Raw genomic sequence first — 27265 nt, 5'->3', positions numbered from 1 at the left:
CATCAAGGAAACAAGAGAGTTCTTGCACGGCAAAGATATATGTAGAGGGTTTCAACACGTTGCTGATGAGCCTTTTTTGTGAGAGCTTAAGAAACGGCCGATATTATGGAAGTTTTTGTGACTCTCCTTTCTTTCTTCATGACCAAACCACCTCAAAACAGTTTTTCTTTTTTACCAGCTATTGCCGCTACTGTCACTAGATTAACGGTTTTAACTGAATAAGCGGAGTTAATATTTATTTGCACTAAGGTGTGGAGCGAGCTTTCATTACCATGAAAGTTACCTTTAAGCGATACTAATCAAAACATACCTCACTTATGCTTAAGGCGAATTCTAAAGTTTTCTCTGTCGGTTAAATACAGCAATATGTGCAGGGTCTCATTTCTTTTAGAAGATTAGAAACATTTAGACAGCCATAAAAGTACCTCAGTAAAAACGATTGGATGGTAAATAGACATTATGATTTCACATCTTCACTTCCTTTAGACTTCTTTATGATGGACAATCTGTGATTCAGATTGTAAGGATATTCAATTGAATTTTTTTTTTCAGATTCTATATTGGCATTAATAAGGCCTGAAGACTGAATTATCGCAACTTTGCGTTTATACTTTTACTCTTATAAAGTCATATATTAAAGAATTTAGACTGTAAGGTATTGAAAATGGAAAGATAAGAATGAGTTTTTTAATGACTGACACATCGCCGTATGGAAATTGCTTTTTCCTCTCGCAGAGTGCGGACAGTTGAATCACCATGAGTACAACCTCCTATTCCTGATGTATAATGTTCTCCTCTTTCCTTTCAGTAATAACAATGTAGAGTAATGATACTCCGCGTGTATGTCGCTAATATCATCTGTTGTTATATTCGCTTCCGTTCTTTCCTTCCTTCCTCCATCACCCCTGACAACCCACCCCCTCTGATCTCGTTCACCTCTGCGGAGCACAACTCCGTATTAAGTTATCTCCAATCTCCCTATTCATTGGTGTTAATTACAGTTTCACCCAGCATTATGTGTGCTGTCTCCCATATCCCTCTCATTCAAGCCGTCTCTCCTCTCCTCCCTCATTTACCCTTGGCCTGGTAGCTGCGTTTCCCCACCCCACCCCGCCCTCCGGGCCCCTGAACCCCTGTCTCCAAACGAATGGTCAGCTGACGCTTCGATAGTGTTTGCGGCGCTAAGAGCATGTCGAAGGTATTACTTTGCAATTGCTTTTGTTGCAGGTGTTTGCAGAGCCAGCTGGCCGTGTTAACTGTCACGCTCCGGGGAGGAGGAGGTTTCGGAAATTAGTTTACTTCGCCTTCTGGAAGGGTCGTTGGTTCTTCCAGTCGTTGGTCACTTCTGGTTGCCAGTTGCTCCCTCTTGGTCTCTGGGGTCGAGAAGGACCGTCGATTACCAAGGTGCTGTTTCCGGCTTTTCCCGTCCACCTACTTATTGTGTCAGTTTTTCTGTATTCTATTTGTATTTCTTAAGGAATGACATTAGGTACTTTGAATTTCTTTGCTGTTCGAAGACTTTTTTTCTTTTATTTTCGTTTTTTGGCTTCAAACCTGAATCCTCCAACTCCTTTAATGCCAAGTTTGCAGAACGGAGGTGTTAACCAAACGTCGGCGGCCGATGCAGGTGCCACACGTCATTAAGCCTCGCTGTTTATCTTCGTTGCACCTGTCAACAGACTGTTGCAATCTCTCTCTCTCTCTCTCTCTCTCTCTCTCTCTCTCCTTGAATGTGTTCCTAACCTCAGTGGCATTCACTAGTGCCTATTTGTAAGTTTATAATTGTACATGTGTGTGATTTCTGTATGCAGGATGTTTGCATGTCCTTAAATAATACACAAACACACACATACAGTATATACTGTATATACATATGTTATATATGAATATTTATATGTGTGTGTGTGTGCGCGAGCGCGCTCGGGCATAGACGTACACAGAATTGTAGTGATGTAGAAATACCAAAGAAAGTACGCTGGAGTTCCTGTATGCATACCCACCCTCATGCCCACAGTCACATGTGTATAATATATATACATGTCTGTATATGTGTATATATATATATATATATATATATATATATATATATATATATATATGTGTGTGTGTGTGTGTGTGTGTGTGTGCGCGCGCGCGTGCGTGTGTGTGCTGGCACGTGCATGCGTGCGTGTATGTATGCACAGACGTCCGCAAATATAAATGCGACCATATCCCCCCCTCTGTAAATGGAATAAACTCCACTGAAGTAACGACCCGCTAAAAGTATTTGTCGAAGCCGTGCAACGGAGCAGCCGGCTTGTAAAGTACGTTTCTGCATGGCAGTAACCCATGCATTTCCTCAGCTGTGAAAACACAAACTTGAAAAAAAAGAGCGAAAGAAAACCCCGAGACTATATTTGCACTCTGCTCTGCGGAAGAAAGGGAAACCAAGGAAGGGTAAATTGAGGGAAAATGTGGGAAATGATAAACAAGAAAGCAGGAAATCCAAGATAAAATGGTTTATTTTGTAAACTGACCTTAATCATATTCGTGTGGCGATGGTAATTCTAAAACTGAGCTGTGGACGTTATTGTCAAGACCTTCAAATTATTCTTGTGTTGTTTTCATATTTTTTATTGCTACTCCATTACGAAATTTGTTGTAATGATGATTATCATTAAAAATATAAGTGACTACTGCTTAGCAAAAGCTTTGAAAGATCACAAAAGTATTCAAAATACTTCCTGTTCGTACATTTCTTTCAGCGAATAACACAGAATTCCGAATAACGTTCACTTATTTGTTTGAATATCCGCTAGTCTTTGCTTCTCTCTCTTCATTAACAAAATTTTCCCATAAAAATGTAACGTAAATAAAACTTCCACAAACCACATGCACCTGTAGCTCAGATTTCCGTTGATTCTTTTCGAAGAAGGTGAAGTTATGCTTTTTTCGTAATTCAACGAAAGACCGACGCATTTTCTAATTAGTCAGATAGAACAACAGAAAACCTGACTTCCTTCATCTCCATCAATCCGTCGACTGTGTGATTACTTTCTGAGAATATTTGTTCTAGGACTGATCATGTATTTGTTAATAAACAGCTTTACATCTTTTGGCAAAATCAACTTGGACTGATTTTTATGAATGTGGGGGGATTTTTAAATGACACGCTATTAGGTTGCTATTTGCAAAGAGACAGTGTACGTTCTTGTTAACTCCGATGGTATTTATAATTCACGTTAAATAAGCGTTTGATTTCGCACAAGATGCCAGAATGAGAATGTTGAAGATTCACTAAAGATATTTACAACTTATCTCATTTTTATTTGTATTTATCCCTGTGTGATATGACTGTGCAATGATTTTTCATGAGATCACTTAATAAAATAGATACTAGGTTGCTTGTTATGTTTTACGCCTGTTATAATCACTTCAGTTAATGAGTTAATTAACTTCAATTAATATATAAATGCAGAGACATAGCTAAAGTACATAGCTTGACCACGAAGATAACAAAACTTTGTAATGGGTGGATGTTTCCATGGCGGCAAATCATCAGTTGTCATCTGTATGCACCAAACCTTAACCGGAAGTTGGTCACCAATACTTGCCTTTTTACTAAATTTCACGAAAATCTGTTCATCCATCCTCGAGATATTTCGTCAGCACTCACACAAAAGGGCAAAGATGCATTACTTTCCTCAAACGCATTTAGTGCAAGTAAAATCTGTTTGTATGAGGATATGAATATTTGCCATATCAGCAAAAATTAGAGAATGCTGCGTGTGCGTGTGGTTGTGTCTGTTTGCGTATTTATAAGCAAATCTTCGGTAATGAGGTTTTACTTTTCCTATTTTATGAGTAACAGAATAATTTGGATTAGCAAGCAGGGTAAATCTTTTGAAAGCTGAACACTTCTTCCGGTAAAGTATTCATCATCTTTTTGCATAAAACAATCAGACAAAGAGCTATGATTTTGTTATTAAAGGAAGGAGTAATTATGAGAGAGATTTTTGTAGTTTTTTTATACCTTAGTTTAGAAATGAGACTCAGTCATCAAGAGCAGCAACAGAAAATGTAGCATCATGTTTTTTGGCTGAAGCAAAAACAAACCGATAGGCGTCTTCAAACAGAATTAAACCCTTTTCTACTAGCAAACTTAAATTGGATTGAACAGAGTTAATTCCCCAGTCGAAATCAAGGGGGAAAAGTTTAAGTATCAGTAGTGAAGATGTGTCACAATGACCATTTTTTGACTTGTTTTGATGTTTTTGAATGTCTATGTGTGTGTGTGTCTGTAGTTGGAACAGTAAGGGTCTCACCATTTGAATAATGCTGTTATATAATTTCAAAAGTAGTAAATTGTTCTGGACCTTTCAAAACTTACAGATTTCTATCCTGAGTGGGGACCGAATACAAGTGTTTGTTGTTTTTAGCTGTCCTTATACCAGCACAGACTCTTGCTTCGTGAGCAGACCATAACTCTTTTTCTGTAGATGTGAAAAAGATCGAAATACAAATTTCATCAATAGCAATGTTTCAAGGTTTAGAAATTCTAGATTTGGGCCGAATGCTTGGAGAATGGGCTAAATACAAGAAAATGTAAAAAGACAAGGTTACCAATTCCATTAAACCACCTAGTGGCTTCCAGCTGGATAAAAAGAAGTATGTCAGGGAGTCATAGCAAGTTAAAGGGCCGGGAATAAAAAAGATAAATATAAGTCAAAGAAAACATTGGAATATGAAGAATTCTGTACATTGTATAAGGCATAGTAGAAGTTAAGGCAAATCGAATAATTTTAAGCAATAAGTAATTGGGAGAGTACAACTAAAAAAAAAATATATATAAGGTATAAGAAAAAGAAGAGTCATAATAAAAACATTAAGCAAGATAGTGCTTAGTTATAGTCTATGAATCCCGCGTATTGGTTAGCCATTCAGCGGCCAGGAAAAGGAGTTAGTGTGAATTTCAAACCAGTGTGGGAACGTTGATGTCGATGACGGCTGGATTGGAGACATGGGCCGGCGCGCGCGCTGTCCAGTCGACGGGGGCGGGGGGGTGGGGTAGATAACTAGACGTCTGGGTGATCCTCAAGGGAGGTTCTGGTGGTCATGGAGGAGTTTCAGTGTTTGATAGTTTTTCTTCTTTGATTCATAAGGTCTCACTGGTAGAGATTTGTCCATGGATTACCTCCCAGTCAAGTATTTTAGTTCCCTAAATGTTGGCGAGTTCCAAATTCCTCGCTTTGGCCATCAGTGCACCCCGCATGGTACATTATAGGCATATCTGTGGCCATCAGTGCACCCCGCATGGTACATTATAGGCATATCTGTGGCCATCAGTGCATCCCGCATGGTACATTATAGGCATATCTGTGGCCATCAGTGCACCCTGCATGGTACATTATAGGCATATCTGTGGCCATCAGTGCACCCCGCATGGTACATTGTAGGCATATCTGTGGCCATCAGTGCACCCCGCATGGTACATTGTAGGCACATCTGTGGCCATCAGTGCACCCCGCATGGTACATTATAGGCATATCTGTGGTCACCAATGCACTTGACATGGTGCATTATAGGCATTTCTGAAGTGTTTGCAGCACTCCATTGTCCTCTAGCTACACCCTCTTCTTAGCCGCTTTCTTTGCCTTTATTCCACTTCTTTTCTTCCACTTTGTTATTCATGTTTTTTATTACTTCTTAATGTTAGTGTGGCCTTGCTTCCAGTTTTACTAAAGATCCTTGTACATCATCTCCTTTATTTTCTGGATCTCTTTATCATGCTATCTAAGCACTCAACTCCCTCGTGTCGATGTCCACAGCACTGAACAGCAAAAAGTACCTCGATGCTTGTCTTTTTAGTCTAAATTAAATGTTTCATGCACTCATTCACCTCGTTTGGTAAAAAAAAAAAATTCATATTTTATCAGTCAAAAGAGATATTGCTTCTTCTCAAGGACAACATTGTCCCTTTCCAGCCAAGTACCAAAGACCAAGCTAATACAAAGACATAGCTACCAAAGTGAGAAGTGTGAGCCTCACAAACCTTCATATGCTGATATGACCAATACTCACTTGTGAGGGCACTGATTTGCCAACTTTGGATAGTGCCACTAAGAGGCAGGACACTTATAATCGGCAGAGACAGAAATACTTGAGCTCGAGATACCAGGGAAACCTCACCATTATTGAGGTATTACACATCAAATTGGAAAAGCCATTGCACAGTCTGCAATATGAATGTTAATAAGATTGAAACATCTGCTGGACCACTGGAAGCTCTCCAAGAATCACTGTGGTGTAGTCTCTGACCCAACTATTGATTGAACTGCAACAATAACGATGGGTATCCATTCCAGCACGACCACCAGTGTTCCAGCTCGGTAATCAGCTACTTCACAGTTGCATTCGGATTTCTCTGAGGATAGACCTGTGTAGGTCCCAAAACGTCCAGCCAATAAAAGATTTTTGTAGGAAAATATTATTCTTCAAATGTTTGAACCTTTCCTTTTCCACCAGCAAACTAAAGATGAATGCTCTTTCTGTCAGCTTCAAAAGATTAAAAATATAATTATTAATTGCCAGACAATTTGCGTTTGTGCGCTTGTGTGTGAGTGTGTGTGTGTGTGTAGAAGAAAATGTAGCAAGATTTATGGCTGTTGTAACGTATATCACAATAGTGTAAAATTCGTCAAACATGAAACACAATGAGAATAAAATTTATTTTTAAGAAACGAAAAATGGCACCAACATATGCAAATATATAGATAGTATTGTGTTTGTACATAATATATATATATATATATATATATATATATATATATATATATATATATATATATATATATATATATATGTGTGTGTGTGTGTGTGTGTGTGTGTATATGTATGTATATATATATATATATATATATATATATATATATATAATATTATTTATAAAAAATATTTATATTTCCATCTTGCTTTCGTTCTTTTCACCATTCTGCATACCTATTCCTGCATACATCAGCTTTGTCATTGTCTGTTCTTGTAAACTGGTTTATTTTCTCCAACTAATTTTGCTTCACCTCTTATCAACATTCTTTTTTGTTCCTTACATTTTCTTTGTGATCCTCCAGTCAATCCTTTCCTTGGGTCGTCATAAGTCTGGTGTTCCATCTTTATTTCCTTCTTGCCTTTTTTTTCCATTTTGCAATTCCTGGTTACCTCATCTCTCACCACCCATCCTCCTCCTTCCCCTCCTCCTCCTCCTGCTCCTCCTCTCCCCACTCCTGGATTTCCGTATTAAGGCGTACCCCATTCCTCACTGGGCCGTTGTCTTAGAGACTTTAATTTGGTGTGGGAAGACTCCGACGAATATTTATGGTGGTGGAGTATTAGGATCAACCTCGTCCTCCAACGCCGCGTCCTTTAGTCTTCTTCTTTTTCATCCTAAAGTCTTACCTTCAGCCTTCTTGTTTTGCTCCTATTTTTGTTTTTCATTTTCAAGTGTCCTTCACGTCCACACACTTCCGTTTTCAGTTTTTCTCATTAGGAGATTTTTCTTGAATTCCATATTTGTATCCTTAGCCTTCAAGTTTTTCTTCAGCTTTCTATTTTTATTTATTTATGTTTTTGTCTAGCATCCTTCTTTTCCATGTTTCCATTCTTCTTATTTTCTCATTCTGAATACCCATCTTCCACTGAAGATTCATTTAGCACCCCTGGCCGCGCGCCTTTTCTACTCGTTCTAAAATCGTACCCGCCTCTGCTACATTTTCGTTCAAGATTCGCTTTTTCATATTTTTGAAGTATTTTTAAAAACGTCACATTATTAGATCTTGTTTCTTCAGTTTTGCCTCATCTCCCTTACTTCCTCTGCGCCGTTTGGTGTACTAATAGTTTATTGTTTTGGTTTTATATGCATTATATTCTGTATGCAGATGTGCACTTTCTATCTATTTTGTCATTCGCTTTTCTTATATATATATATATATATATATATATATATATATATATATATATATATATATATATATATATATATATATAATGTGTGTGTGATAATTAGCCTCGAGCCCCTTTTTCACCATGTCTGAAACCCACCACAGTCGGCTAACTACCAGTTGTAAATTTAATGTTTCGTTCAACAGGGGCTCAGTGGCTTTTACCGAACTACGCCCATGTCAGCCCGCCTGGATCGGGAATCGAACTATCTGTTTTTTCTTTATTTTCCACTCTCTCTCTCTCTCTCTCTCTCTCTCTCTTTGTGGTTTCAATATACCTAATGAAAGTTCCATGAGGTTTCTCTCTCTCTCTCTCTCTCTCTCTCTCTCTCTCTCTCTCATATCTTCCCCTTTCGCTCCCTCCTTTGACATATGGGTTAAATGGGAATTTTTACGAGCGGAGGCTTTTCTTTCTTTTTTCTTTTCCTCTTCTCATTTCTAAGTGGGGATTTAAGGATAAGTTCATCATAATAGATTCTTCCCTCACAATTTGTGCGTGCCTGTTAGTCCGTTTTTTTGTGTCTGTTTATACCGATTTTTGTTTTTTTCAGTAACATTTTTAGATAAGTAGACAGTAGGCGAAGATATAAAAAAAACTATTTGATCAAAGATACCAGCGAGATAGTATTTAGTCCTTTGAACTAAATTTTTTTGCTGAATTTCATCTCCTCTCTCTCTCTCTCTCTCTCTCTCTCTCTCTCTCTCTCTCTCTCTCTCTCTATAAACCAGGATTGATTGATATGCCATAGGCTAAAGAAGACGTAAATATAATTATGAATGAATTAACAGTTTTTGAAGTGGATTCAAGAATGAAAAACTTAGGTCATGGAAAACACCAGGTTACGATGAATTCACTGAAGAGAGGATTTTAGCTGAATCTGAAATGACATCTGATTTTCAGAATATAGAATGATGTAACAAAGCCTGATGATTGCGAATCGGAAGTCATAGTTAAGGTAGTAAAGAAAGGTTGTAATGAAAATGTCCAGTATGATTATTCAGTATGATTATTCTCAACAGGCTGGGGAAAGGAATTGTTAAAAATCTTAAGAGGTAAACAAGTGTGTTTTAGAAAAATGGCTCAGATTATGCAGTAGTGAATGGAGTTTAAAAACCACTTCCGATTGCTTTCTTTGATCACTAAAAGGCATTAGGGCACCGGCCACTAACCAGTATTGTGGAAGGTCTTGCGTCAGTATGTCATCCCAGGTAAATATGTAAAGTTAACCGAAATAGACCATGAATAAAGTAGACTCAAAAAGCACCGGTGGGAGCCGCTATATGGTAGTGTTTGTACCTATGTGGCTGACTGGGATGGGGAAGGTATATCGGGAGTGAGTGATATTATTTATGTGGATATATCATTACTCAGTATGCCTGTAGAGGTGCATAGAAGTTTGATTGAACAAGCAAAGCAGAGAGTAAAAGGACTGATTAGGGAAGAGCAGTAAGAGTTAAGACAGTAAAGAAGTATGTGGATCATGTATGTTAAGGAACAGTTGTATGAGGAAATTTGTCTGTAAGAAATTTTATTATGAGCTAGATAAACTTGCAGTGAGGAGGATGTTGATGGTGTATGAAGTAGGAGGTAGTTGTATAAGTAGATGGATTTTTATGATGAACAGTTAACTCATGTAATGACTTATAGGTGAAAGAGAGGCAGGGTGTGTTGAACCTCCTCAGATGTTTAATATACTCATTGACGGAGTGATGAAAAATGTTCCAAACAGATGAGAATGGTTGCAGAAGTGATTGCGAACTGAATGTGTAATGACTTTTGTTTGCAGATGTTAACGGGTTATAATAAAGAGATGTAGAAAACTAGTGAAAGGAATTTAAAGTGTAAGAGAATGAATGCGAAAGTGAAATAAAGCAAGAGAATGGTTTGAGGTTAAATGCTAACTAGGAATCTGGATGGTAGAATGAAAGTGGTTGGTTTGTATAGGTTTTTTGGAATAATTTTGTCGAATAAATGTTTAGGGAGAGATGTGATTTACTGAGTAGGTGGAATGAGGAAGGAATCAGCGAAGCTAGAAATGAAATATTTAGAAATATGGATGAGATCATTCTGTTAATTAAAAATAAGTACATTTGTTGAACGAGAATAAAATGTATCCTTTTTTACGTGTGAATTAAAAGAGTTGAAGGGGTGAGGAATGTAAAAAGTATTGAAGTGAAAAGACATTAATTGTGCCACAAGTAGAGAATGGCAGAGGAAAACTTGGCACTGAGTGAATATGGAAAAGTCTTCATTAGAAGTTCAGTGACGCCTGTGAGTGCTGGTTCGATAAGAGCCACGAGCATTTAAATCCATAAAAGCCAGTGTTAAATCGAAATAAAGGTGATTTATTCAGTGAGTGGGGATGATTGATACACTGATGATTATGCTGTAAACTGACAACATTAGGCATTTCATATTTTTTTCTGTTGGGAGAAACTGATGAATATATTTTCTCTGGAATCAGTCTGTGCACATACACACACTCACACACGTTATATATATTATATGTATACTGTATATATATATCTATATATATATATATATATATATATATATATATATATATATATTTATATATATATATATATATATATATATATATATATATATATATATATATATATATATATATATATATATATATATATATATATATATATATATATATAGTCTCTTCTCTTTAGAGGATGGGACAAAAAGGTGTAAAATTATCCTTACAACCTTGTTTATGACCAACCATAGCCATCTAACTACTTTGCACATGATTCATGACTTATCAACAAAGACTCGGGCCCTAAATCGTTTGCCTATCTTTAGAAACGGACATAATTATGCTCTATATCTGTTGAGGTAAGTGTATAACTTCCAGAAAGTCTTAACGTTGCTAGCCCCATTCTCTTTTCCTGAACCCAGCAGACGATGGCACACAATTTACAGCTGAATGGACTATTGACGATATGCTGGAGCAATCCCTGGACCTTTCAAACAAGAGTCGAGCGCTGTATCACTCAGGTACGGTAATCACTGTGGCTGGTATCACCTTCGAAAGTATGTCAGGGTATAAATTATCACGTTCTTGTATGTCAGTATATATAATATATATATATATATATATATATATATATATATATATATATATATATATATATATATATGTATTATATATATATATATATATATATATATATATATATATACATATATATATACACACATATATGTATATATATATATATATATATATATATATATATATATATATATATATATATATATATATATATATATAAATGGGACTAATCACATAAGTACGTGTTTCACAGAAATAAATTTTGACTCACATCAGGACTAAACCCCGGTCTTTCAAAAGAAAAGCCTGAGCGTTACCATTTCACTCACACAAGTCATAAAAGAAGTTGGAACAAGTACTGTACACCGTACCTGAAGTTTTTCCTGGGCAGGCTGCCGCTCAACATACCAGCGAATGACTTGTGTGGGTCAGTTTGTAACGCCCTGCCCTCATTTGAAAGACAGAAGTTCGGGCCCAATGTGAATCAGAAATTTATTTCTGTGAAGCTTGTTCTCAAGTGTTCATTACTCCTATCATATTCATGATGAAGGGTTAATTATAATGAAGTGCTATATATATATATATATATATATATATATATATATATATATATATATATATATATATATATATATATATATATATATATATATATATATATATATATATATAAAGCATTTTTGTTTGAGTGAAATCAAATTCAACTCATTCAGTTATTGTTTTGTGTGTGTTACATATTCAGATCCTCTTTCTTAGTAACCTTAAGTCACATGTTGATTATTTTGACATTTCACTTCACTTTTGTTGCGCTCTTACTTTCTCTGACCGACAGAGAGAGAGAGAGAGAGAGAGAGAGAGAGAGAGAGAGAGAGAGAGAGAGAGAGAGAGAGAGAGAGAGAGAGAGAGAAGGAAACAAATGATGGCTCATTCCTTGTATTTTTCCCTCTTTTTCCACCGTCTTATAAATCTTTTCGGGACAATTAAAAGTCCTCCGGATCCCGGGTTAAATTACTTAATCAAATTTTTCTCGAACTGAGAGGGGAAAAAAGTATTTCATGTCTAAGGGGAATTTGCAAACAGGGGGTGGGGGAAATACGGTCTAGGGGAAAACTGTGGGGATCTAGGGATACCTCGGGTGGGTCCAGGGGCAACAGAGTGTTTAGGGACCCCAGGGGAGGAGAACGAAGAAGCCTTTGGGGTTCTAAGGATAAACTTGGATGAGATGTTTCCCTACATCTGATCTCTCTTTTTTTTTCATTCTTTCCTTTCTCTTCCTTTAGCCGACTTTTTTCTTCGGCGTTCTTTCTGTCATTCCCCTTTTTGGCCAAAGGGGGGTTCCTTAATGCTGTTTTATTTGTGTTTTCGGTAGTTTTGTGGTTCTTTTTCTGTTGCTTCGCCCTTTTTATCGTATTATGATTGGCCTGTTATAATAGTCCGGTGTCACTGCTTCTAAATACTTTCTTTTTTCCATTTTCTTAGTGTTACTGAGACATAATTTTTTTTTTATTATATAAAGCAATGTTATTTTTATGCACTTTTTCAGTTAACAGGGCAAAGAATAGAGCAGTGCACATTTTCTAAAAAAAACTGCAATGTCAATGTCGATGCTCAGATTTTCAGTTTTAAAAGTATGAATAGGATTGTCGCTTTTATATAATCATTTATTTCGATTTTGGCTTTGCATCTCCTGACTAAAGGACTTCTTCTTTTCCAGGAAACATTTGGCCAGCATCGTCGATAGCAGGAGATATGTATGTATATTATGTTTTTTGTATATTTACTTAATTATTTTACACTATTTTTGCATGCTCTATTTTTGAATGCTGTACTTTTTATATGCAAATATACATATGTAATATGTACTGTATGTATATATATATATATATATATATATATATATATATATATATATATATATATATATATATATATATATATATATATATATATATATATATATATATATATATATATATATATATATATATATATATATATATATATATATATATATATATAGATATAGATATATATATGTATATGTGTGTGTGTGTGTGTGTGTGTGTGTGTGTGTGTGTGTGTGTGTGTGAGTCATTGTACATTGTACTGTATGCTGACACGTGATTTGTATATCCAACTTTATCACAGGGCAAATGAAACACTGGGTGTAGGTCCAGACCGATTCCGACTTTCTATCTACGCCAATTTCAGTGGTCTGATACATGCTGGTAGAAATTTACAATATATATGCTAAAGGTGTTGGAGGCATACACTCATTTGTGTCTGAGGACAATTATTTCATTTACAAATCTTTTTATCTGTGCAAGTGGCCGTCTACCTGTTCTCCAGTCCTTGTCAACTACCTTTCTTGACATATATACATTTTAGATATTTTATTTAATTCATGGATCAAGTTTATACATGTCTCGATCGATATTCGTATTCGTACAATATATAATTCACAGTACACCTTTCTCCCTCTTGTTTTGTGTGCGAAGTCCTACATTAGCAGTCTCGGAAAATAAGAGCTTTCCTGCCACTTTGTTTAAATAATTGCCCCTGCCGTGTTCTGTAAATTTATTGACAGCTCTGTATTTTCCAGCATGGCTTGTCTTAAAATTGTTTAATTAAACCCTTGTGGCTTCCGTGGAGTAATTAGTCTTTGAAAATAAATCACGCTTCATCCATTGAGGAAATGGAATCGGACAGCATCAGAAATGTCAGTCATATTTATTGCCAGATCTAATAGAGTTTTGATAAATGTTCAGCTTAGATTTAAGCTGCGTTCAGACTGATGGGGATGAACATAGCAATGATGAGGATTGTTATCATTATTATTTTTAAATAACAGCTTTGTTGAGTTTTTTTTTAGTTTAATTGTTTACTTCTATGCCTGTTGTCTTTGATTGTCTTTGAAAGGCACCTAAGCTAACTCAAGTTAAATGAGGATGGATGCTTTCTTGCGATACGTAGTGGAACATTTTTGCTTGTTAGTCCCTTCCAACAAATATTTAGTTGTGAATGGAATGTGTGTTTAGATGTCTCTACAGATTTCGACATTTATGCTGAAAATCTTCACTCTCCTGATGCTTCTTTTCCCGCAAAATTTATGTACACCCGGACAGATAGAAAAAAAGGTAACTTTATGGAATGCCAAAAATATTATCGTAACGAAACCTTCCCACAACGTAGCTTATTAAGTATTGGAAAAAAAATTACGATTGTTATGATTATTTTCTTGTCATTAACAATTATGGCTTGTGTAATTGCTCACGTCATAAGTATGTGCAGGTGTATTTCAAACTTCTTTTAGGAGTCAGGAACTGCGCTTACTTCCCATCTGATAAGCCTGAAGACTTTTGGCAAAAAGTAGGTTATTTCTTTTACTATTTTTAGTATTATTGGTGAAAATGCGGTGTCCTAAAATTTTCAGTGCTACAGAATTTGTAAATTATCTAGCAAATTCATCAAACATCGTGTCGTGTTTTTTCTTAAAGGAGCTCTTGGCCGCTATGTGTCAACTGGAAAAGCTTTACTCAAGATAGTCCTTGGTTCCCAAATCTATACAGTATATTTTGTGACTCGAAAACATGAGTCAAGGCTGTTACGAGAGCTCTGAGAAGAATCGAGGGAAACAAGCACTACTGGACCATTGGATTTAGGGAAGGAGAAGGAGATTTGGTGGGGTAAGGCTAAATGGTGGCCAACAGAGGAACGCGAAAGATAAGGAGATAAGAGTTCACGCTTAGCACAGATGCTGTTAGAATATGGAAAGTCGGTAACCACGAAAAATAGCATTCTAAATGAATGACAGATTGTCCCTTTTCATGGAAATGTGCAAGCATCGAATATTAGTAATCTTCGTTCTCTCTCTCTCTCTCTCTCTCTCTCTCTCTCTCTCTCTCTCTCTCTCTCTCTCTCTCATTGTAGAGCAGTGGCAACGCATCCAGCTCAGTTTACAAATTGAGTGACCAGCGTTCGATCCCCGAACCGGACAAGGAGTGACGATATGACCTCGTTCCCTAAAATCCTTAATGGCTCTGTTGACGTAAGCCGTAAAGTAGCACCTCGTTGTTAGTCAAATGTTATGGGTCGCAGATGGGGTGGAGGGAGGGAGACAGAGAGATAATAAGCATAGTTGTTTAGTAATCCCGACAATGTATACTGTCTAAACCGCTCATTAAATACTGTCTGTGCCTCTGCCTGCCTGTCTGGTAACTGAATACTGGTGTTTCTGCTTCTTACATTGATCTTCAGTAAATACAAATGATGATATCTTTTATTTCAGTGTAACTCAAGTTTTTCATCCCATGGATTTTGGCTGGTGGCTTTATTTTTGTCAGCAATGTTGATCAAAATAATATAATGAATTCATAGATAAGTTGGGCAAACAAATAACCGGAATAAATGTTTCTTTATTTAATTTTCCAACAAACTCCAATTCCTCCCTTCTATTTAGGTTGGAAAAGTGGAATTACTGCAGCAAAACGTTAAGATCACATAAACATAATCTCAGAAACGTGGAAAAGCTCAGTATTCTTCATAGAAAACAAAGCTCTATTTTATGGCTGCAATATTTTCCAAATAATGCTTTAGAGTATTAATATTTCGTATTTTATTTATTTTCTGGTTATACAATCATTATCAGTAACACGAACTTCCCTGTCACCGTACTACATAGGTCATCTTCTGTCCGGGCAAATATTTAAGAAATATATGCTCATAAAGGCAGCATTAATTTTACCTCCTTTTAGTTTTTTGTGAAAGAAAATATTGAGATCGCTTTGTCTGTCCGGCCTCAGATCTTAAAAACTACTGGGCTAGCGGGCTGCAAATCGGTATGTTGATCATCCATCTCCAATCATCAAACATACCAAATTGCAGCCCTCTAGCCTCAGTAGTTTTTATGATCGTGAGTCTGGCACCGCTATAGGTGCCAACAACAGGCTACCACCGGGCCGTGGCTGAAAGTTTCACGGCCTCGGCTGAGAGTTTCATGTGCCGTGTCTGAGAGTTTCATACAGCATTATACGCTGTGCAGAAAACTCGATTGTGCCGAAGAAACTCTGGCGCATTTTCACTTTTTGCTTTAGTCATTTCTAGCTCATTTTCAAGTGACGCCAAGCAGATCTTTTCAACATCTTAATATAAGCAAGTTAATTTCTGCTGGTTTCGAAACAAAATAACTTCGTTGTTGGTTTGTAACTTCTATTAATTCTCCTTTTGTCGTATCTTTCATCCGCTGTTAGCTAAAGACGCTCTAAAGGTGTTCCGGGCCTTTTGAACCGAACTGTAATTTGGCTGTTTTCTTTATCTTTCTCGTGCAGAATTAATTTAAAGGCCTGCCTATTGATCTATCAACCGGCCCTTACTTCCGATTTAACCTCAATTTCTGCTTCGTCTAAGGTCTTCTGCCATCGATCTTACCATGGACGTTGATGCTTCGTGGGCTGCTTAACTTTAAAAAAACGTTAGGTCGATCGCCGGACCAACAATAGACCTTATATACCTGAAACGTGAGAAGGTTGTTGACTTGAGCGTCAGTTGTATAGATCAGTTGTTCTTCTAACTTATGTCGAAAATTGATTGCGTTAGAGGACGCAAATTGCCATTTTGAGAAGAAGCACGTCTGTGATCGCATCTTCCTCTCTCAGAGAATAAGCAGGTTAATTCATGACAATAATGTCCCCGACGTTATATGATGAGAGTCTGAAATTGCTACAGCAGAATTACCGAGGCTAAAACCAGCAAATTTAAGCTCAATAATTAAACTTTGCGATGATTAGTTTCCATAAAACATGTGCAATAAGTTCTAACCCTTTAAGAAAATATCATTTTCATAACTGTAATACATTTCAGGTGTAGCTCTTTTAATTTCAAAGGTAGCCTTTACGTAGTCAGGTAAGGAGGTTTCGATGAAATCATCTATACTACAGTTTAGATATATATCTAAATAATAGCCAGAATGACTTACCAGAGTGACACTGGCGTCTCAGAGACAGTAAAATTTGGAAGTACTTTGGTTTGGCCACCATGTGATAACTTATAATGTCTCCGAACTGGGTTTAGTGGTATATTCCTTGAAAATCCATCAGAACCTGGAGGGAGAGCGTTTTGAAAGTATTGCTCATGTCGGTGTGAGGAGTGCTCTTAGTTGGTAGATAGATAGTGGTGCTCGGCACCTCGACAAGTGACAACTCAGTCCATAACATCAATCCAGGTCCTGGACATCTCGCTCAAGTTGTGACTCGTGGAGGAGAGCTTCTCATAACAAGATGGTAGAAACTGATCACTGGATCATTCACAGCACTGAATGAAGAACTTCCTTGTAGAAGTACGCAGCAAGCCATGCAACCGTGCCCAGTAGAAAAGACTGCGGAACACAATAGAATCTACATGAAGTACAACAATGTACCTATGTATAACAAGTTCAAGTAAAATTATGATTAACACTCAGCTGGTGAATTTCGAATTCAGGTATGAAGAGACCGTTTTTACTTCTCTTCCCACGTCTTATCTGATTATAAATTCACTCATAAAGAATTCACTTGCCATCATTAAAGGGAGGTATTGGCATTAATTTCAACTGCGTTGAAGAGACGTGTACTCCGCTTTCCACATGGCGTGAGAAGTACAGAGCGTTATCTTGTGTTTTAAAGATGTTTTCCATTTTATTAAAGTTGGAGAGACGTGCTACATTTTGCCCGGCATTGGAGCAATATTACAGCCAGCGTACACAGTTGAGACTTAACTCGCTTCCATGCACGAAAAAAAATTAAGCTCCTCTTTGTCCTGAACTTGGAAAATGTACATTGCAGTGGGCGCTGTAATGGAAAGAGTTAAGGTAACAGTCAAAGGATATGAACAAAAATGTCATTAATTTATCAAGATATTAACAAATGTAATTAAGCGCTTGTCTCGAGTTATCATTTGTTGATAATGTGCTGTGTTGATATTGTTATCCATTGTTTGTTCAGATTTTGATTTGCTTTCACGATGTAACAGTTCTTCAAAGGCACTCAAAATGTCATTCATTTAGTTGCAGTTTCTTTTACGGTATTTTCTAGTTGTATAACTTATCCTACCATAAATACCTCAGAATTAAAGTAATTTCTTGTATTCACTTAAAATATTATTAATTTTTATTTGATACAAATGATCCATTAAACGTAGTATTTGGCTTTTATTCCCGTTTTTTATAGTTTACAGTTTTGAATGGTTATTGTAAAACCAACAAAATTCAGCGCCAAAAAGAGACAATGAGGATATCAAGTGGATATTGTTAACGGAATGTCATTTTGCCTGCGGATACTGTCCCGAGAAAATTCCTAAAACAAGCCGACATTTGTACCTAACGATCAACATGTGTATTGACGTACACTTGTTCCCATAAAGCCTGTCCGCATTACGCTTCCAGTAGCTGCATTAATCGCTTAATGGAGACTTCATCCGCTTACCTGGTGAACCTTTCCCTGCCTCCCTCCCCCTCCCCCGTTTCCATTCCCCTTTACCTTCCCTCGCCTGCAGCAGCTCACTGCTTTTCTGATTCAACCCCACCAAACCCCATCCCGTGAACCGCCGAGCAACTCTTTCTATAGTCACTGTCTTGGATGAAATCAATTTGCTACGCATGTTTCCTACTTGGGGTGAATTATAGCGTGGAGTTGGCGAGATTTTGCGGTGGGGTTGGCGATTTTGGCGGGGGAAAATTGGCTATGTTTGAGGATGAGCATATTATCAGCCGACGCTGTTTCCTTTGCGCGTGCGCGGCTAAACAGCAACAGCAGACGCAGCATCAGCAGCAGCAGTAACGGCTGAATAAACAAAATACGCTCAAATAGACACACTTATGCGCGCTCATTTATTAGACTAGACCGCCCTAATCCCAGACTAGAAGAGGGGAAGACCGGACTCGTCATTTGCGATTCAAAAAGCTGAAGCAACAAGGATTTTTAATAGTATTTCCTGCCCAACGTGCAGTTGTTGTTTAGCGTTGTTTCCGCCCGCCACGGCCTTTGTGCAAGTGGTAAGGATTTAAGAGCTTTTGTGAATTTTATTTCCAGATGCACCGTTAATAATGGGTGTTACTCTCTCTTCATAAAGAGGTGTTTGGGGCTTGATGGCTAGGTAGACGCGAGGTACCACCTTTGTTTGTCACCAAAATATTTCTCTTGTCTACATGAAATATGAATCTCCGTGGGTTCCCGAGATGGTCTGTTTATAAGTCTACCGATTTTAAATGGATTAGGATGCTTGTTATTCAGGTGCTATTTTTGCATGACAGGTAATAGGCCTCTCTCTCTCTCTCTCTCTCTCTCTCTCTCTCTCTCTCTCTCTCTCTCTCTCTCTCTCTCTCTCTCCTATTTTGGAGGTAAATTATGGAATGTAATTTCCTACATGTTGGTGACGCGGATAATTAATATCTGTATTATCCCCTGACTGTGTATGTAGGATGGTGCTTGTAAAGACAAAAAATAAAAAATAGACTGACAATGTTGTATTTGCAACTCTGTCGTCTGTGCCGTTTGTGACAAAAGTTGTCACTTTCTACGACTGCTTTTGGGGTGCGGTGATGATCAAAGGTTTTCATGTGCCTTGCTTTTCACAGAATTTCGTTGTCACGTTTTTAAAGACTTCAGCTAAGCAAACCATCTTTCATTACAAATGCTGTGTGACTGAAGGCCCATTTGTTCACATGTGTTAGAGGACCCCTCGTTTTGCGAAAGAGGTTTTTACTAAAATTGAAAATGTGAATATCGAATTTCGTTTTGGTCATTTATTCAAAGAAGATTATTCCAGCACACAGGTATTATTTCAATTCCAAAAAGTACTTATCTCGTATTTCGGAAAATAACAAATAGAAAGACAAGAACCCCCTTTTTTGAGATTATCCAAACATAGGACAACACATGCTGAAGGGTTTCAGATGAAATCAGTTTACCTATCAAAAGAGAACTAGAGAACAGAAAAAGCTCACTTCCAATAAGTGAGATTTGCGGAGCACGCTTCGACGCTCTCATAATTGCAAGACCGAAGATAAAGGACAAAACGGAGAGAGCGATAAATGCCTCGGATTCTCTATCAAAACCCGACGATTAAGAATGACAGTGAGAATCCCTCATTGGTAATTTCTAACGACTACACGAGGAAGAATAGAGGGCGAGAGAGAGAGAGAAAAAACGTAAAACATAAAAAAGTGAGTCGTAAAGAAAACAAGTAGACATCGGACATTGAAAAACGGCCGCCAATTAAATTTTCCCTCAACAAAGTTGGAAAAGGATAGTGGGGATCAAAAGAGAGAGAGAGAGAGGGTGGGGGAGAGGGAGGGGAGAGAGGAGGGGGGGTCGGAATGCCCGGATCACAGAAGATTACATGTGACAAAATAAAACAAAGAGGCTCCAGCGCCTTTGGCAATGCGAAGGGCTCATCCCGGGTCGTTTCTTTACACCGAGAATATTCCTTGTGCCACTGTGTCTTAAGGACTAAAAGGAATTAAAGCGGCTTTTGCCATATGTAGTCCATGGGGCGAGACGTGGGACCCTATGAGTAATTAAAACTGTTACAGAAACTCTCATTATCTATGTAGCTTAATTACCACGTCTTAACGTAACAATATTTAGACACCGATATCTGGAACTGGGCTTGAAATGTATGTATTGCTTTCAGAGGATTTTGAACCGAAAGGATCCAGTCCATAAGAAAGTTTTTATCCTTAATTGATAGAAGTACAGAAGAAATTAAACCGAAGGACTTTATATCTTATAGAACATATATATACTGATCATACTCGCAAAAAAAAAAAAAAAGAGGTTCTACCTTCATTTTAGGGGAATTCAAACCTTAAGGTATGGAAACCATAAAGGCGATTATCCCTCGGTATGGTGAAATACTAATTAAGGGGCCTATTTCTCCTGTGACATTTAATCCAAGAGATGGCGTTGATCACATGAAAAAATCAGGAAAAACAAAGTTTGATTTGTTGTTCATTAGGTTCAAGTACCTGTCTTTGATTCATTGAGTTAAGGTCACGGGGAAGTATCACAGAGCACGGTTGGATTGCATTTAGAATTTCCTCGGTAATTACATCAACTGACATTTCGATGTCGGGCTCTTAATACTGAATGTCATTCTCTCTCTCTCTCTCTCTCTCTCTCTCTCTCTCTCTCTCTCTCTCTCTCTCAGACTAAATATCGGGTAATTGTATTTCCATTTTTAATTCCTCTTTATTTATTTCTCTCTCTCTAAATATCGGGGAAGTTAAGCTATGATGTTACTGTACAAAATTTATATTTTTAACCCCAACTCTCTCTCCTCTCAGTATCAAAGTAATCAAGCTACTGGTGTTAATGTGCCATGTTTATATTAACGTTTCTAATTAATTTCTATATAAGCATTACTCTCTCTCTCTCTCTCTCTCTCTCTCTCTCTCTCTCTCTCTCTCTCTCTCTCACAGTTTGTGGGTAGTTAAACTGATGATTATTAAATACTGTTTTTCTGTCTTTTTCTAGTACCTCTGTATTTACCCGGCACTTTCTCTTTCTCTCACACAAAAGTTCTGCCCTGTAATAGATCGCTGTCATTTCTTGTTTCATTTTCTTTGTTTTCGGTATCGCACTCGATTTTTCGAGGTCTTCAGTACTTCTGAACTTTGGCTCGTACTCATGCGTTTAATGACGTCATCATGGAACAGTGTTAACTAAATTCTTACGCTATTTTGAAAGAAAGCATGTATTTTCATTTTTAAACGAGGCTCGGCATGATAAGTTTCTGTGCTTTAGGTAGGATTCTAGGATCTGGGTCGAGGAAATGATCGCTCCGAAACACGCTATTCAATTGCCAGTTAAAAATCCTTGAATGCGTGGCAGGTATTATCGGCATCCATTTTCGAAAATCAATCCGAATTTTAGTCAGACTCTATTTTTGTGGGACATTGCTATTAGAGCTGTAAATTATGTCGTTTTTATTTGTTTTTGTTGATTTTTTTTAGTAGTTGATTGTTGTTCACATTGTTATTGGCATTAGTAATAGGTATATATATGATACTATGATGTCATTTTCAAAGGAACTTTTCAGCTTACGTACATGTTATCAAAGGGTTGCAAAGCACATGACTCTCGCACCCGGCATCAGAAGTCTAAACTTAAGGCAAGACAAAAGGGGTAAATGCTCATGTATACAAAGACCAGGAAAGGTCAGCGGTGTTTATTATGCAAAGAAGTTTGCAAAATAGAATTATTAGAATATGAATAATATACGTGTTTTGAAGTGTGGTGCATCACTACATACAAAATGGAATGCAAACGAACAAGCACGTTGAGAAATTATTGGTTTATATATATGCGTTGTTATGGATAGTCCTATGTGTACATTATATATATATATATATATATATATATATATATATATATATATAGTGTGTATTTGTTTGTTTGTTTGTTTGTGTTTGTATAACTTACACAAAAACACGTGATGTTTCAGTGCAAAATCCTACAAGGAAAAATTAAACAGGTGCGGTCCTAACTTCTTTTCCTCTATTTGAAATTGACAAAATGGCTGGAAGGGCTGTTTGAACGGAATTTTCACTATATCCGGGGAGCGTTAGGTACGGCATATCAAAAGTGGAGGAGAAACAGCCAATGTTTGGGGGGTTCATGTTTCATTTAAACCATTTCATTTTATTTGAAGTTACACACACGCACACACACACATGTATTTGTATAATTTTTATTCACTACTTCTTAGCCCCTATCCGCACAGACAACGCAGGTTATTAAAATTTGTTGGAGGAACCCGTAGAGTACAATTTTTCAAGGCTACCCAAGATTCCTAAAATTCCAGTGACTCAGAATCACAGAAGTCTTTAAATAAAATGATAATTTATATAAAACCATTTTCTAAAGTGAGAATTCATAACGCCTAAAATTTTATAAAATATATTTATATATATATATAATTCATATATTATATATATATATATATATATATATATATATATATATATATATATATATATATATATATATATATATATATATATATATATAGAAATCATCAACACACAATCATATATCCACCTGAGAGACCTGGGTTCGATATATGAGTGAAAAAAAAATATATATATATATATATATATATATATATATATATATATATATATATATATATATATAATCATGAAGTAAGAAACCATTTAAACATAATTAAGAATTCATTATAAGAATTTTTTTCATGTTTTTGTTTGGACTCCTGTGGGACAGTAAGGTTAATGGTGGGAGGTAAAATATATAATATATCCCAAACGGCAATTTTTTTTTTTTTTATTATAACCTCAAAATTAAAAAGATCAAGAAAATGAAAACAGAATCACAAATGGATGATCCCAATCAACTATTTAAGAGATCTGTGCTGGGCAAGTGTTACATAGTCAGCTGAGTTGAGGACTGACTCTTCTTCCGCCGATAGAACAGTGAAACCCGTAGTGGGATAGTGCCATCAGTTCATCTCACGGGGTGCACTGTAGGCATTACTTAAGGTTCTCTGCAGCGTCCCTTTTGCCCCTAGCTGCAACCCCTTTCATTCCTTTCACCGTACCTCCGTCCATATTCTCTTTCTTCCATCTTATTTTCCACCCTCTCCTAACCATTTTTAAAAGTCCAACTGTGAGTTTTTCCTCCTGTTACGCCTTTCTAACCTTTTTACTGTTAATTTCCGTAACAGCACTGAATGACCTCATAGGTCCCATTGCTTGGCCTTTTGGCCTAAATTCTGTATTCTGTTCTATTCTAAAACAGTGAAGGAAATGGTAACTGTTGATTAATTTTATGAAATTTAGGATGGCAGGCCAAGCACTGAAGGGGCACTTCCTGCCTTTCGCCGCTGAAGACAGCAAAAAGAGGGAGTTGGAGTGGTTGGACAGCAAGATTAAGAGATCCGGGAAATAAAGATGAAGTTCAAGAATCTCAAGGTGGAACCCCACAGTTGCACGGAGAAGTAACAGTAGATAGGTTGGGCAGCAAGTCTGAAGCAAGCAAGCAGGAGTAAAGGTAAAGTAAAAGGTTATAAAGAGTATGCAGATGGGGACCGAAGGAGCACTACAAACACCATTTAGTAATGTTTATAGTGCACTATGCGAGGTGTACTGACGAGCAACTATGTGCCCTTGTCTAGACCTGAACCGGAGAAGACGACCGAACGACCGAAGAAGGAAGAAGAGGAGGAAGAAGAAGAATACGGATCTAACCCCGAAGGAAACTCTAGACCTACCTCAAAGAATGGAAGGCAGCACGAGTTAGGAAGATGTAAGTAGAAAAAGAATTCCAAAGCTTGGGTGAAGAGGTACAAAAATTGTTTCTGGAGCAGAACATGTTCTTGTGAATATGATTCTCATAACTTTATTCTCCTCGTCTCGGTTTGAGGGTACAGAGTTCAAAGATGTACACTGGGGCCTTTATTTTCCTTTTACAAATTGCCCCACTTATCAGCCAACTTGAATGATCCATTATTTTTGCTGATTATGAAAATTAATATCTTTCGATGAAGGAATTATTAACTTGTTGCAAGGAGATATATGCTCTGCCACCTCGGTTTAAGAAAGCGATGTTGATGAGTATAATATGACCTCTTATTAAATAGATCCCAATTTCCTGTTCATTTTCTCCTTTCCATGTTACTCAGAGGTCTGGGCGTGAATCGTTGGTTATGTATCCTCAAATAAACGGGACTTGGTCATATTTCCTGTCCATCGATTGTGAGTCATTGAATGGCTTTGAATGACTTATCATGTTTTAGCGGGGGAGGGGGCCGATGGAGAGGAGGAACCAGGGCATGGCCTGGGACGGGGAGGTCAGATGGCCTACTGGGATCGAGGTGGAGCAAGGGAAGGGTCCTGGGGGCTGTGGGACGGGGATTCTGCTGCTGGCTTTTGTGCGTCTTTTCAGGGGGTTAACGATAAGCGTCCTATGAGCCTTTTACTCCTGGCGGCGGAGCTTGTCAGATGTCCTTTCTGCCGTTCCAGGAATCTTCTTGTCAGAAGTGAGAACAAATTCTGTACACACAGGAGATGACGGTGGACCTTTTTTCATCTACTCATGTTGCCAGCTATCGTCTCTCCCTTACCGGTGTGTTTTGCTGTTCGAGAAAATTTACCTTTTTTCTATTATTGGTCCGTCCACTGATTCTTTTGAAAAATTAAAGAAAGTACAGTCTTTATTTTTGTTGAGTAGATATTGTTGTGAAATTATTCTGATGTGGAAACTATGGCACGAATGATAAAAGGCCTCTGTTTTTAGAATTCAGGAGGGAGGAGAGAGAGAGAGAGAGAGAGAGAGAGAGAGAGAGAGAGAGAGAGAGACCTTATTAAAAACACATCAATGGGGGTACTTTGACATCCTGTCTTGATGTTGGAGACCACCGCCACCTCCTCCTTCATCATCCTCAAACTTTCCACCTCTCTCCCTCCTCCGCTCCCTGCAACCCTTGCTCCCTGTTCCTTTTGTGTGGGTGTCGTTCGTCCCCCTTCCCTTCCAGCAGACAGACAATCAGGGTAATGAGGTCGGTTCCACGCGCGATCGAAAACCTCCCTTGTATTCAGGAGGATTGAAGACTTTATCATGGCCTCGCTGTGGTATTAAGACCTTTCTTTGTGGTTCATAAATGACTGTCGTTTGTCAATTACGGGCGACGAAACGCTCTTTTAGGTTTCATGGAGGAGCGAGGGACGCGGAGGGAGGAGGAAAAGAAGATAGGAGTTTATTAATTCCCTCCCCCGTTTGATAGAAGAGAAAAAATAGACGTTGGTTAGTAGATGGATGGTCGGGCAGTCAATCCAAAGAGTGTTTCAATCAGCCAAGTGGGTCCTCTTTTTCTGCTTTCTTTACTTTTTAATGAAGAAAGCAGTAGATGAGAGTCTCTCTCTCTCTCTCTCTCTCTCTCTCTCTCTCTCTCTCTCTCTCTCTCTTTCTTTCTTTACGAAATGAACTTAAGCACAGTCTAAAAATAGCTGCATTTTGTGTGCTTTCATAATGAGAAGTTGCATAATTTATTTCTTCTTGTGTGTTTTTATATAATATTTATAAAAGGAGAAACAAAAACTTATCTTCGTACAAAATTTGAAATGATGACCGTTTTTCTATATGTAATTTTGTTCCTAACGCAAACACAAACCTAAAAGTTCAAGAATTATAGGCGTAAGAACTTTTCGAAGTGTACCAAGAGATAACGTAAACATTAATTGATAAGAATAAAAGGAATTCACTGTTAATAAAAGAAATTCAACGGATGTTATGTTGAATAGACTCACTGTATATAACAGAAATTTTTATTAAAACAAAAAGGGAACATTCATATGGCAAGGCCAAAGTGTTTGTTCCCTATGGAAGTGAAAGTTGAAGCAGGACCCACTTAAAGAAGTAACACATTTCCTTGTTGATGAATTAGTTGGAAAGGAAAAAATGAAACAAAAACGAATGCAGCCTGCGCTGAAGGGATGAGAAATTACAGCTGAAAAAAATAGTGCAAAATCTAATGCTTTTTGTTTTTTTTTTTCAGAAAAAACTATACTAGCTGATGCTAAGTATGCGAATCTAGGTATGTTCTGCGATTTTAGCATTTTTTAATGCTGCTGTGTCCTACTTGTAATACATATAAAAATACTGTTGTGAATAGAGAGAGAGAGAAAGAGAGAGAGAGTCTTGAAATGTTATTGCTAGCATAAGTTTGACTGAATTAAAGTCAATCTCATTTTAGCAAGATTTACAGTATTTCTATATGAATTGATATAGTGTCGGTTACTGTTTTCTTTTACACTATTACAATTGTTATTATTATTAAGATAGACTTTTTCACTAGAGCTGTACGAAATTAGACTGGAAAGAAACCCTTGGCCCCTTGATTATTAAACCCAAATGATTACGAGATCGACGAACTTTAGGGATCAGGAGGTCACAAACAGCAAATTAACATAAAAAGCTGATACGGATATCTATCCAAATATTAATATGAAAAATATGATTTCGATCGGCTATCATTCTCCGATTACGTATCACCTGAAGGACTTGGGGATTCTCGTCCATAATCGTGAATTTCTTAATATTTTCCGATTTTTGTTTCTTACCTTTGCTTTGGAGAAACGTAAAACCGATATCGAATTATTATGTATTTATATATTTATTTATTTATTTGTTTATTTACAACATTCACTCCTGTGCTAAGTCGAAAAGAATG

General features: G+C 37.2%; 1 protein-coding gene across 2 annotated transcripts in view; it reads left to right on the top strand.

Moving 5' to 3' along the window:
• Nucleotides 1-27265, top strand: part of LOC136837386 (uncharacterized) — a 618148-nt gene that overhangs the window by 498254 nt on the left and 92629 nt on the right. For both annotated transcript variants that reach the window (XM_067102148.1, XM_067102149.1), the window contains one exon: nucleotides 12759-12795. The gene's annotated coding sequence lies outside the window, so the exon portion shown is untranslated. The remainder of the gene's footprint in view (nucleotides 1-12758; nucleotides 12796-27265) is intronic.

The sequence above is a fragment of the Macrobrachium rosenbergii genome, chromosome 59, assembly GCF_040412425.1.
Source record: "Macrobrachium rosenbergii isolate ZJJX-2024 chromosome 59, ASM4041242v1, whole genome shotgun sequence".
Taxonomy (NCBI): Eukaryota; Metazoa; Arthropoda; class Malacostraca; order Decapoda; family Palaemonidae; genus Macrobrachium; species Macrobrachium rosenbergii.
The sequence above is the reverse complement of the archived record's forward strand: the minus strand, read 5'-3'. Positions and strand labels throughout refer to the sequence as shown.